Source organism: Nerophis lumbriciformis, linkage group LG25 (assembly GCF_033978685.3).
Source record: "Nerophis lumbriciformis linkage group LG25, RoL_Nlum_v2.1, whole genome shotgun sequence".
NCBI classification, from domain to species: domain Eukaryota; kingdom Metazoa; phylum Chordata; class Actinopteri; order Syngnathiformes; family Syngnathidae; genus Nerophis; species Nerophis lumbriciformis.
This window is the reverse complement of record NC_084572.2, coordinates 4015049-4030000: the sequence shown is the minus strand read 5'-3', so window position 1 is coordinate 4030000 and position 14952 is coordinate 4015049. Positions and strand designations below refer to the sequence as shown.

Sequence of the window (14952 nt, the reverse complement as noted above, 5' to 3'; positions counted from 1 at the left end):
CTTTCACATAAACAACTGAAATGTTTTTCTCTCACACACACTACTGAAACAGTCTTATACACACTACTGAAACACTCTTATACACACTACTGAAACACTCTTATACACACTACTGAAACACTCTTATACACACTACTGAAATGCTCTCACATAAACAACTGAAATGTTTTTCTCTCACACACACTACTGAAACACTCTTATACACACTACTGAAATGCTCTCACATAAACAACTGAAATGTTTTTCTCTCACACACACTACTGAAACAGTCTTATACACACTACTGAAACACTCTTATACACACTACTGAAACACTCTTATACACACTACTGAAATGCTCTCACATAAACAACTGAAATGTTTTTCTCTCACACACTACTGAAACACTCATACACACTACTGAAATGCTTTCACATAAGCAACTGAAATGTTTTTCTCTCACACACTACTGAAACACTCTTATACACACTACTGAAACACTCCTATACACACTACTGAAATGCTTTCACATAAACAACTGAAATGTTTTTCTCTCACACACACTACTGAAACAGTCTTATACACACTACTGAAACACTCTTATACACACTACTGAAACACTCTTATACACACTACTGAAATGCTCTCACATAAACAACTGAAATGTTTTTCTCTCAAACACACTACTGAAACACTCTTATACACACTACTGAAATGCTCTCACATAAACAACTGAAATGTTTTTCTCTCACACACACTACTGAAACAGTCTTATACACACTACTGAAACACTCTTATACACACTACTGAAACACTCTTATACACACTACTGAAATGCTCTCACATAAACAGCTGAAATGTTTTTCTCTCACACACACTACTGAAACACTCTTATACACACTACTGAAATGCTCTCACATAAACAACTGAAATGTTTTTCTCTCACACACTACTGAAACAGTCTTATACACACTACTGAAACACTCTTATACACACTACTGAAACACTCTTATACACACTACTGAAATGCTCTCACATAAACAACTGAAATGTTTTTCACTCACACACTACTGAAACACTCATACACACTACTGAAATGCTTTCACATAAGCAACTGAAATGTTTTTCTCTCACACACACTACTGAAACACTCTTATACACACTACTGAAACACTCTTATACACACTACTGAAATGCTTTCACATAAACAACGGAAATGTTTTTCTCTCACACACACTACTGAAACAGTCTTATACACACTACTGAAACACTCTTATACACATTACTGAAACACTCTTATACACACTACTGAAATGCTCTCACATAAACAACTGAAATGTTTTCCTCTCACACACACTACTGAAACACTCTTATACACACTACTGAAATGCTTTCACATAAACAACTGAAATGTTTTTCTCTCACACACAACTACTGAAACAGTCTTATACACACTACTGAAACACTCTTATACACACTACTGAAACACTCTTATACACTACTGAAATGCTCTCACATAAACAACTAAAATGTTTTTCTCTCACACACACTACTGAAACACTCTTATACACACTACTGAAATGCTTTCACATAAACAACTGAAATGTTTTTCTATCACACACACTACTGAAACAGTCTTATACACACTACTGAAACAGTCTTATACACACTACTGAAACACTCTTATACACACTACTGAAATGCTCTCACATAAACAACTGAAATGTTTTTGTCTCACACACTACTGAAACACTCTTATACACACTACTGAAATGCTCTCACATAAACAACTGAAATGTTTTTCTCTCACACACACTACTGAAACAGTCTTATACACACTACTGAAACACTCTTAAACACACTACTGAAATGCTCTCACATAAACAACTAAAATGTTTTTCTCTCACACACACTACTGAAACACTCGTATACACACTACTGAAATGCTCTCACATAAACAACTGAAATGTTTTTCTCTCACACACTACTGAAACACTCTTATACACACTACTGAAATGCTCTCACATAAACAACTAAATTGTTTTTCTCTCACACACACTACTGAAACACTCTTATACACACTACTGAAATGCTTTCACATAAACAACTGAAATGTTTTTCTCTCACACACGCTACTGAAACAGTCTTATACTGACTGCTGAAACACTCTTATACACACTACTGAAACACTCTTATACACACTACTGAAATGCTCTCACATAAACAACTGAAATGTTTTTCTCTCACACACTACTGAAACACTCTTATACACACTACTGAAATGCTTTCACATAAACAACTGAAATGTTTTTCTCTCACACACACTACTGAAACACTCTTATACACACTACTGAAACACTCTTATACACACTACTGAAACACTCTTATACACACTACTGAAATGCTCTCACATAAACAACTGAAATGTTTTTCTCTCACACACTACTGAAACACTCTTATACACACTACTGAAATGCTCTCACATAAACAACTGAAATGTTTTTCTCTCACACACACTACTGAAACACTCTTATACACACTACTGAAACACTCTTATACACACTACTGAAATGCTCTCACATAAACAACTAAAATGTTTTCCTCTCACACACACTACTGAAACACTCTTATACACACTACTGAAATGCTTTCACATAAACAACTGAAATGTTTTTCTCTCACACACACTACTGAAACAGTCTTATACACACTACTGAAACACTCTTATACACACTACTGAAACACTCTTATACACACTACTGAAATGCTCTCACATAAACAACTGAAATGTTTTTCTCTCACACACTACTGAAACACTCTTATACACACTACTGAAATGCTCTCACATAAACAACTGAAATGTTTTTCTCTCACACACACTACTGAAACCGTCTTATACACACTACTGAAACACTCTTATACACACTACTGAAATGCTCTCACATAAACAACTAAAATGTTTTTCTCTCACACACACTACTGAAACACTCTTATACACACTACTGAAATGCTCTCACATAAACAACTGAAATGTTTTTCTCTCACACACACTACTGAAACACTCTTATACACACTACTGAAATGCTCTCACATAAACAACTGGAATGTTTTTCTCTCACACACACTACTGAAACAGTCTTATACACACTACTGAAACACTCTTATACACACTACTGAAACACTCTTATACACACTACTGAAATGCTCTCACATAAACAACTAAAATGTTTTTCTCTCACACACTACTGAAACACTCTTATACACACTACTGAAATGCTCTCACATAAACAACTGAAATGTTTTTCTCTCACACACACTACAGAAACACTCTTATACACACTACTGAAACACTCTTATACACACTACTGAAATGCTCTCACATAAACAACTGAAATGTTTTTATCTCACACACACTACTGAAACACTCTTATACACACTACTGAAATGCTCTCACATAAACAACTAAAAAGTTTTTCTCTCACAACACTACTGAAACACTCTTATAGACACTACTGAAATGCTCTCACATAAACAACTGAAATGTTTTTCTCTCACACACTACTGAAACACTCTTATACACACTACTGAAATGCTTTCACATAAACAACTGAAATGTTTTTCTCTCACACACTCCTGAAACAGTCTTATACACACTACTGAAACACTCTTATACACGCTACTGAAACACTCTTATACACACTACTGAAATGCTCTCACATAAACAACTGAAATGTTTTTCTCTCACACACTACTGAAACACTCTTATACACACTACTGAAATGCTTTCACATAAACAACTGAAATGTTTTTCTCTCACACACACTACTGAAACACTCTTATACACACTACTGAAACACTCTTATACGCACTACTGAAATGCTTTCACATAAACAACTGAAATGTTTTTCTCTCACACACACTACTGAAACACTCTTATACACACTACTGAAACACTCTTATACACACTACTGAAATGCTCTCACATAAAGAACTGAAATGTTTTTCTCTCACATACACTACTGAAACACTCTTATACACACTACTGAAATGCTCTCACATAAAGAACTGAAATGTTTTTCTCTCACATACACTACTGAAACACTCTTATACACACTACTGAAATGCTCTCACATAAACAATTGAAATGCTTTTCTCTCACACACACTACTGAAACACTCTTATACACACTACTGAAACACTCTTATACACTACTGAAACACTCTTATACACACTACTGAAATGCTCTCACATAAACAACTGAAATGTTTTTCTCTCACACACTACTGAAACACTCTTATACACACTACTGAAATGCTCTCACATAAACAGCTTAAATGTTTTTCTCTCACGCACACTACTGAAACACTCTTATACACACTACTGAAATGCTCTCACATAAACAACTGAAATGTTTTTCTCTCACAAACACTACTGAAACACTCTTATAGACACTACTGAAATGCTCTCACATTAACAACTGAAATGTTTTTATCTCACACACACTACTGAAACACTCTTATACACACTACTGAAATGCTCTCACATAAACAACTGAAATGTTTTTCTCTAACACACTACAGAAACACTCTTATAGACACTACTGAAATGCTCTCACATTAACAACTGAAATGTTTTTATCTCACACACACTACTGAAACACTCTTATACACACTACTGAAATGCTCTCACATAAACAACTGAAATGTTTTTCTCTAACACACTACAGAAACACTCTTATACACACTACTGAAATGCTTTCACATAAACAACTGAAATGTTTTTCTCTCACACACTACTGAAACAGTCTTATACACACTACTGAAACACTCTTATACACACTACTGAAACACTCTTATACACACTACTGAAATGCTCTCACATAAACAACTGAAATGTTTTTCTCTCACACACTACTGAAACACTCTTATACACACTACTGAAATGCTTTCACATAAACAACTGAAATGTTTTTCTCTCACACACTACTGAAACAGTCTTATACACACTACTGAAACACTCTTATACACACTACTGAAACACTCTTATACACACTACTGAAATGCTCTCACATAAACAACTGAAATGTTTTTCTCTCACACACTACTGAAACACTCATACACACTACTGAAATGCTTTCACATAAGCAACTGAAATGTTTTTCTCTCACACACACTACTGAAACACTCTTATACACACTACTGAAACACTCTTATACACACTACTGAAATGCTTTCACATAAACAACTGAAATGTTTTTCTCTCACACACACTACTGAAACAGTCTTATACACACTACTGAAACACTCTTATACACACTACTGAAACACTCTTATACACACTACTGAAATGCTCTCACATAAACAACTAAAATGTTTTTCTCTCACACACACTACTGAAACACTCTTATACACACTACTGAAATGCTTTCACATAAACAACTGAAATGTTTTTCTCTCACACACACTACTGAAACAGTCTTATACACACTACTGAAACACTCTTATACACACTACTGAAATGCTCTCACATAAACAACTGAAATGTTTTTCTCTCACACACACTACTGAAACACTCTTATACACACTACTGAAACACTCTTATACACACTACTGAAACACTCTTATACACACTACTGAAATGCTCTCACATAAACAACTGAAATGTTTTTCTCTCACACACACTACTGAAACACTCTTATACACACTACTGAAACACTCTTGTAAGAGCATGTCAGTAGTGTGTATAAGAGTGTTTCAGTAGTGTGCGTGTGAGTAAAAGATATCAGTTGTTTATGTGAGCGCATTACAGTAGTGTATGTAAGAGGTAATTCTGAATAATGTCCCTAACAGCCCCTCATAGTTTACACCTTGTTGGTTACTTCCCCTTTTTGTGCACTCGCCGCAATTCTATCAGTGTCACCCGGCAGAAGACACCTGGTTTTGTTGTCTGGAGCAGACGTTCCCTGCACAATGTTTTTCCAATTTTTTTATTTACCGTATTTATACGCGCCCTGTCAGTCATTAATTGACATTTTACATATAGACTTAGACTTAGACTTCCTTTTCATTGTCATTCAAATTTTATATTGGAGTCTACACGTACCTCTTATGTGTGACTGCCATCAAATTGCAATCTACACGTATCTCTTATGTGTGACTGCCATCATATTGCAATCTACACGTATCTCTTATGTGTGACTGCCATCATATTGCAGTCTGCACGTATCTCTTATGTGTGACTGCCATCATATTGCAGTCTGCACGTATCTCTTATGTGTGACTGCCTTCATATTGCAGTCTGCACGTACCTCTTATGTGTGACTGCCATCATATTGCAGTCTGCACGTATCTCTTATGCGTGACTGCCATCATATTGCAGTCTGCACGTATCTCTTATGTGTGACTGCCATCATAGTGCAGTCTGCACGTATCTCTTATGTGTGACTGCCATCATATTGCAGTCTGCACGTATCTCTTATGTGTGACTGCCATCATATTGCAGTCGGCACGTATCTTTTATGTGTGACTGCCATCATATTGCAGTCTGCACGTATCTCTTATGTGTGACTACCATCATATTGCAGTCTACACGTATCTCTTATTTTTGACTGCCATCATATTGCAATCTACACGTATCTCTTATGTGTGACTGCCATCATATTGCAGTCTGCACATATCTCTTATGTGTGACTGCCATCATATTGCAGTCTGCACGTATCTTTTATGTGTGACTGCCATCATATTGCAGTCTGCACGTATCTCTTATGTGTGACTGCCATCATATTGCAGTCTACACGTATCTCTTATGTGTGACTGCCATCATATTGCAGTCTGCATGTATCTCTTATGTGTGACTGCCATCATATGGCAGTCTACACGTATCTCTTATGTGTGAGTGCCATCATGTCGCAGTCTACACGTATCTCTTATGTGTGACTGCCGTCATATTGCAGTCTACACGTATCTCTTATGCGTGACTGCCATCATATTGCAGTCTACACGTATTTCTTATGTGTGACTGCCATCATATTGCAGTCCGCACGTACCTCTTATGTGTGACTGCCATCATATTGCAGTCCGCACGTACCTCTTATGTGTGACTGCCATCATATTGTAGTCAGCACATATCTCTTATGTGTGACTGCCATCAGATTGCAGTCAACACGTATCTCTTATGTGTGACTGCCATCATATTGCAGTCAACACGTATTTCTTATGTGTGACTGCCATCATATTGCAGTCCGCACATATCTCTTATGTGTGACTGCCATCAGATTGCAGTCAACACGTATCTTTTATGTGTGACTGCCATCATATTGCAGTCAACACGTATTTCTTATGTGTGACTGCCATTATATTGCAGTCTGCACGTATCTTTTATGCGTGACTTCCGTCATATTGCAGTCTGCACATATGTCTTATGTGTGACTGCCATCTCCTGGTCACACTTATCATTTCACCATGCACCTAATAAAATTGCTTCGAGGTCGGTAAGCACAACCAGAATTACGCCGCACATTAGGCGCACCGAGTTATAAGGCGCACTCTCAGATTTTTGGGGGAAATTAAAGGATTTTAAGTAAGCCTTATAGTCCGGAAAATACGGTAAATGGATAACTAACTTTAAAATTATAAGTAAATCAGATATTTGTTTTATTTTTAAAAAGTGTAATATATGATAATATATTATTTATTGCATTATTAGGAACCACGAATAAAAGCTAATAGTTTTTAATATTACAGATTACAACTACTTTCAAACCTTTAACTAACATTACATAATTAACATTAACATTTTTATTACAGATTCATTGATAAGTACTTTCCCTTTCTTAATTCATACACATTTAATTAAATGTAATATTTCTTACATTATGAGGTAATATTAAAGATTAATATATATGCAATTTCATGCAGTACAAGGAAAATATTTAGTGGGAAAAAAAAGATAATGTACTCGACTTTCGTGATTGATCTGGCCCCCGGACCTTGACTTTGACACACACGCCTTAGATTGACAGGTTGTTTACACCGTGTTGGTTCCTTCCCCTTTTTGTGCACTCGCCGCAATTCCATCACTCGGCAGAGCACACCTGCTTTTGTTGTCTGGAGCAGATGTTCCCTGCACAATGTTTATTTATTCATTTGTTTTTCAAACTGAGGCAAACATATTTTGTAAAAGAAGCAAAAAAAAAAAAATGTTTTAAAATAGGCCAGGATATGACAAATGTGCACGTCGTTACAGTATTTGCAATGACAGGCTGTCAATGTGCACACGGAAGCAGCAGCTGGCACTTTAAAAAAAAAATCACTGCCCATAACACACCAGAAATGCTCTAATTAAAATGATGTTTACCTTCAATAATGTTATAGGGTGCATGAGGAAGTGGTGATTGGTCACCAAGTCACCGTAAACCCTCACGAATCACCATTACAGTATTATTCGGACTATAAGGCGCACTTAAAACCCTTTCATTTTCTCAAAACTCGACAGTGCGCCTTATAACCCGATGCGCCTAATGTACGGAATCATTTTGGTTGTGCTTACCGACCTCGAAGCTATTTATTTTGGTACATGGTGAAATGATAAGTATGACCAGTAGATGGCAGTCACACATAAGAGACAACGTGTAGACTGCAATATGATGGCAGTCACACACAAGAGATACGTGTAGACTGCAATATGATGGCAGTTACACATAAGAAATACGTGGAGACTGCAATATGATGGCAGTCACACATAAGAGATACGTGCAGACTGCAATATGATGTCAGTCACACATAAGAGACAACGTGTAGACTGCAATATGATGGCAGTCACACATAAGAGGTACATGCAGACTGCAATATGATGGCAGTCACACATAAGAGATACGTGCAGACTGCAATATGATGGCAGTCACACATAAGAGATACGTGCCGACTGCAATATGATGGCAGTCATACATAAGAGATACGTGCAGACTGCAATATGATGGCAGTCACACATAAGAGATACGTGCAGACTGCAATATGATGGCAGTCACACATAAGAGATACGTGTAGACTGCAATATGATGGCAGTCACACATAAGAGGTACGTGCAGACTGCAATATGATGGCAGTCACACATAAGAGGTACATGCAGACTGCAATATGATGGCAGTCACACATAAGAGATACGTGCAGACTGCAATATGATGGCAGTCACACATAAGAGGTACGTGCAGACTGCAATATGATGGCAGTCACACATAAGAGATACGTGCAGACTGCAATATGATGGCAGTCACACATAAGAGATACGTGTAGACTACAATATGATGGCAGTCACACATAAGAGATATGTGCAGACTGCAATATGATGGCAGTCACACATAAGAGGTACATGCAGACTGCAATATGATGGCAGTCACACATAAGAGATATGTGCAGACTGCAATATGATGGCAGTCAAATATAAGAGGTACGTGCAGACTGCAATATGATGGCAGTCACACATAAGAGATACGTGCAGACTGCAATATGATGGCAGTCACACATAAGAGATACGTGTAGACTGCAATATGATGGCAGTCACACATAAGAGGTACGTGCAGACTGCAATATGATGGCAGTCACACATAAGAGATACGTGTAGACTGCAATATGATGGCAGTCAAAATTAAGAGATACGTGTAGACTGCAATATGATGGCAGTCACACACAAGAGATACGTGTAGACTGCAATATGATGGCAGTCACACATAAGAGGTACGTGCAGACTGCAATATGATGGCAGTCACACATAAGAGATACGTGCAGACTGCAATATGATGGCAGTCACACATAAGAGATACGTGCCGACTGCAATATGATGGCAGTCACGCATAAGAGATACGTGCAGACTGCAATATGATGGCAGTCACATATAAGAGGTACATGCAGACTGCAATATGATGGCAGTCACACATAAGAGATACGTGCCGACTGCAATATGATGGCAGTCATACATAAGAGATACGTGCAGACTGCAATATGATGGCAGTCACACATAAGAGATACGTGCAGACTGCAATATGATGGCAGTCACACATAAGAGATACGTGTAGACTGCAATATGATGGCAGTCACACATAAGAGGTACGTGCAGACTGCAATATGATGGCAGTCACACATAAGAGGTACATGCAGACTGCAATATGATGGCAGTCACACATAAGAGATACGTGCAGACTGCAATATGATGGCAGTCACACATAAGAGGTACGTGCAGACTGCAATATGATGGCAGTCACACATAAGAGATACGTGCAGACTGCAATATGATGGCAGTCACACATAAGAGATACGTGTAGACTACAATATGATGGCAGTCACACATAAGAGATATGTGCAGACTGCAATATGATGGCAGTCACACATAAGAGGTACATGCAGACTGCAATATGATGGCAGTCACACATAAGAGATATGTGCAGACTGCAATATGATGGCAGTCAAATATAAGAGGTACGTGCAGACTGCAATATGATGGCAGTCACACATAAGAGATACGTGCAGACTGCAATATGATGGCAGTCACACATAAGAGATACGTGTAGACTGCAATATGATGGCAGTCACACATAAGAGGTACGTGCAGACTGCAATATGATGGCAGTCACACATAAGAGATACGTGTAGACTGCAATATGATGGCAGTCAAAATTAAGAGATACGTGTAGACTGCAATATGATGGCAGTCACACACAAGAGATACGTGTAGACTGCAATATGATGGCAGTCACACATAAGAGGTACGTGCAGACTGCAATATGATGGCAGTCACACATAAGAGATACGTGCAGACTGCAATATGATGGCAGTCACACATAAGAGATACGTGCCGACTGCAATATGATGGCAGTCACGCATAAGAGATACGTGCAGACTGCAATATGATGGCAGTCACACATAAGAGATACGTCTAGACTGCAATATGATGGCAGTCACACATAAGAGATACGTGCAGACTGCAATATGATGGCAGTCACACATAAGAGATACGTGCAGACTGCAATATGATGGCAGTCACACATAAGAGATACGTGTAGACTGCAATATGATGGCAGTCACACATAAGAGATACGTGTAGACTGCAATATGATGCCAGTCACACATAAGAGATACGTGTAGACTGCAATATGATGGCAGTCAAAATTAAGAGATAAGTGTAGACTGCAATATGATGGCAGTCACACATAAGAGATACGTGTAGACTGCAATATGATGGCAGTCAAAATTAAGAGATACGTGTAGACTGCAATATGATGACAGTCACACAAGAGATACGTGCAGACTGCAATATGATGGCAGTCACACATAAGAGGTACGTGCGGACTGCAATATGATGGCAGTCACACATAAGAGATATGTGCGGACTGCAATATGATGGCAGTCACACATAAGAGGTATGTGCAGACTGCAATATGATGGCAGTCACACATAAGAAATACGTGTAAACTGCAATATGATGGCAGTCACACATAAGAGGTTCATGCAGACTGCAATATGATGGCAGTCACACATAAGAGGTACGTGCAGACTGCAATATGATGGCAGTCACACATAAGAAATACGTGTAGACTGCAATATGATGGCAGTCACACATAAGAGGTACATGCAGACTGCAATATGATGGCAGTCACACATAAGAGATATGTGCAGACTGCAATATGATGGCAGTCACACATAAGAGGTATGTGCAGACTGCAATATGATGGCAGTCACACATAAGAAATATGTGTAGACTGCAATATGATGGCAGTCACACATAAGAGGTACATGCAGACTGCGATATGATGGCAGTCACACATAAGAGATACGTGTAGACTGCAATATGATGGCAGTCACACATAAGAGATACGTCTAGACTGCAATATGATGGCAGTCACACATAAGAGATACGTGTAGACTGCAATATGATGTAAGTCACACATAAGAGATACGTGTAGACTGCAATATGATGGCAGTCACACATAAGAGATACGTGTAGACTGCAATATGATGGCAGTCACACATAAGAGATACGTGTAGACTGCAATATGATGGCAGTCACACATAAGAGATACGTGTAGACTGCAATATGATGGCGGTCACACATGAGAGATACGTGCCGACAGCAATATGATGGCAGTCATACATAAGAGATACGTGCAGACTGCAATATGATGGCAGTCACACATAAGAGATACGTGCAGACTGCAATATGATGGCAGTCACACATAAGAGATATGTGCAGACTGCAATATGATGGCAGTCACGCATAAGAGGTACGTGCAGACTGCAATATGATGGCAGTCACATAAGAGATACGTGCCGACAGCAATATGATGGCAGTCATACATAAGAGATACGTGCAGACTGCAATATGATGGCAGTCACACATAAGAGATACGTGCAGACTGCAATATGATGGCAGTCACACATAAGAGGTACATGCAGACTGCAATATGATGGCAATGATTTTCCGTATTGGGACCATGATTTTGGTCCTAACTTGTTCACACCTCCTCATATGGAAGGTACTTTTCCTTGTTGATGTCTCAAGAAGGGTGGAAATACAAGAACAAACACACACACACACACATCTTGACTTTATTCATCGCTTAACCCGCCTAAATAACGACACCAGACAACACATGTGCACAATCACGCTGCAGATAACGCCGCCTTCAGCGAACCTGGTTTTATTCGCCGCTCAACGGAGAGGAGCGACAGCAGAGCCGAGATCCCGGGCGAGCGGCCAAGCTGCATTATTCCAGATAAGCCAGTCAGTCGTGCACAGGGCAGCACATTGCAGGAGCGCAAACCGCTTTAGCAACCGCTGCAGGAGACCATTCAGAACCGTGTTGACAAAATGCCTTAATGGCAAACACTTCATTTTCTTGCCTAAAGACTCGTCCCTCAGGAAGACGCGTGTGTTTACATGTGGCTAATTGTCTCTGGTCAGCAACGTGAATCTTCACGTTTAACAAGCGCGCCCTGTTCCTCAAGCCCCTGCATCATGCGTGGACTTTGCGGCGTCCTACTACATGTAAACGCCTCGCTATGCTACAGGGAAAGCAGCACGGATACAGTGAGATTTATCCGAAGGGTCTGCATGAGCTGCAGAAAATGAAACCGTTGCGCATTTATCAGCTTGACACGTCCCGGTTCGATACAGTACAGGTACAGTACGGAGGAGCCGCGTACACTTTTGCATGCAAGGCTAGCGGGGGCATCCAGCAGATGGGTGGCCTCGCTGTTCTCTCTGCATCAGCGATCTGTGATTAGACCCCAGCCTCAGGGGGGGGGGGGGGGCGCACTCCGTACAGAAGCCGCATTTGGGGGCTTCGTTCTCTTCAAAACAGCCTGGAAAAATGCTATTTTGCCGCCAGCTACAGTCAAGACTCAGAGGCAAATGTCGTTTTTTTTTGTTTTTTTTAAATATCCAAGGGGAAATATGACACAGAGCGTGATGTAATTTAATGGAGGAGGGAATTTATTGTCCGGAAGAAATTGCCAGGGAGACGCCATAAAAACGCAGGGAGCGGCGTCCCTAAATGGGCTTTTGATATTTGGACTCAGGAGAGCGCTCTACTTACATTAATTATTGCATGAATGCATTTTGTATCCTCTACAGTGGACATTTTGGCGTTTTGCATAACAGAGGTGTTCGTAAGCAAAAACAACGGCAGTGATATTGTTATGTTTAGAGAGGGGAGGTGATGGCAACAGACACCAGGGGATGGTAGCTCTGAGATTTATTATATATATATATATATATATATATATATATATATATATATATATATATATATATATATATATATATATATATATATATATGTATAATAATATATAATATATATATATAATATAATTATTATATATATTATTTATAATATATATTTAATATATATTTATATAATATAATATATATATATATATAATATATATAATATATAATATAATATATATATATATATATATATATGTATAATAATATATAATATATATATAATATAATTATATATATATTATTTATAATATATATATATATATATATATATATATATATATAATATATATATATATATATATATATATATATATATAATATTATATATATATATATATATATATAATATATAATATATATTTAATACATATTTATAATATATATACATATATATATATATATATAAAAAATATACATATATATATATATATATATATATATATATATATATATATATATATATATATATATATAGGGGCGGCATGGCGTAGTGGGTAGAGCAACCGTGCCAGAAACCTGAGGGTTGCAGGTTCGCTCCCCGCCTCTTACCATCCAAAAAATCGCTGCCGTTGTGTCCTTGGGCGGGACACTTTACCCTTTTCCCCCGGTGCCACTCACACCGGTGAACTGAATGATGAATGATAGGTGGTTGGCGCAAATTGCAGCCACGCTTCCGTCAGTCTACCCCAGGGCAGCTGTGGCTGTGAAAGTAGCTTACCACCACCAGGTGTGAATGAATGATGGGTTCTACATGTAAAGTGACTTTGGGTACTTAGAAAAGCGCTATATATATTCAAACCCTTGAATATATATGCTAATATGCTTTCTTTTGGGTTTTTTTTTTACCCTTTGCATTCATAATTCGCTGTGTTTGTTGCATTTTTGTTGTGTTTTGTTGATTGTAAAATATGTCGATCAATATTGACGTTCATATGTTGTCAATATTCAGTGTTTTACCCTTCATAGTTAATATTGTAAATCCCACATTCTTTATTTACATGTACATTCTCATTCAGTAAAAAAAAAGTAAAATTCCATTCCGTTTTTTCTTGCGGTCTGTCATAACGATTTTAGAATTCAGTGAGACATCATTGTGAGGTTTTGTATTTGTGTTCCTAAAAATCAGATATACCGGCCCCCAGACACATTTTTTTCCCAAAATTTGGCCCCCTGAGTCAAAATAATTGCCCA

At 38.1% G+C, this 14952-nt stretch overlaps 1 protein-coding gene across 1 annotated transcript in view; it reads left to right on the top strand.

Annotated features, from left to right (window-relative positions):
• The window catches only part of gpr37b (G protein-coupled receptor 37b), a 40368-nt gene that overhangs the window by 1497 nt on the left and 23919 nt on the right, over positions 1 to 14952 (top strand). The window lies entirely within an intron of this gene.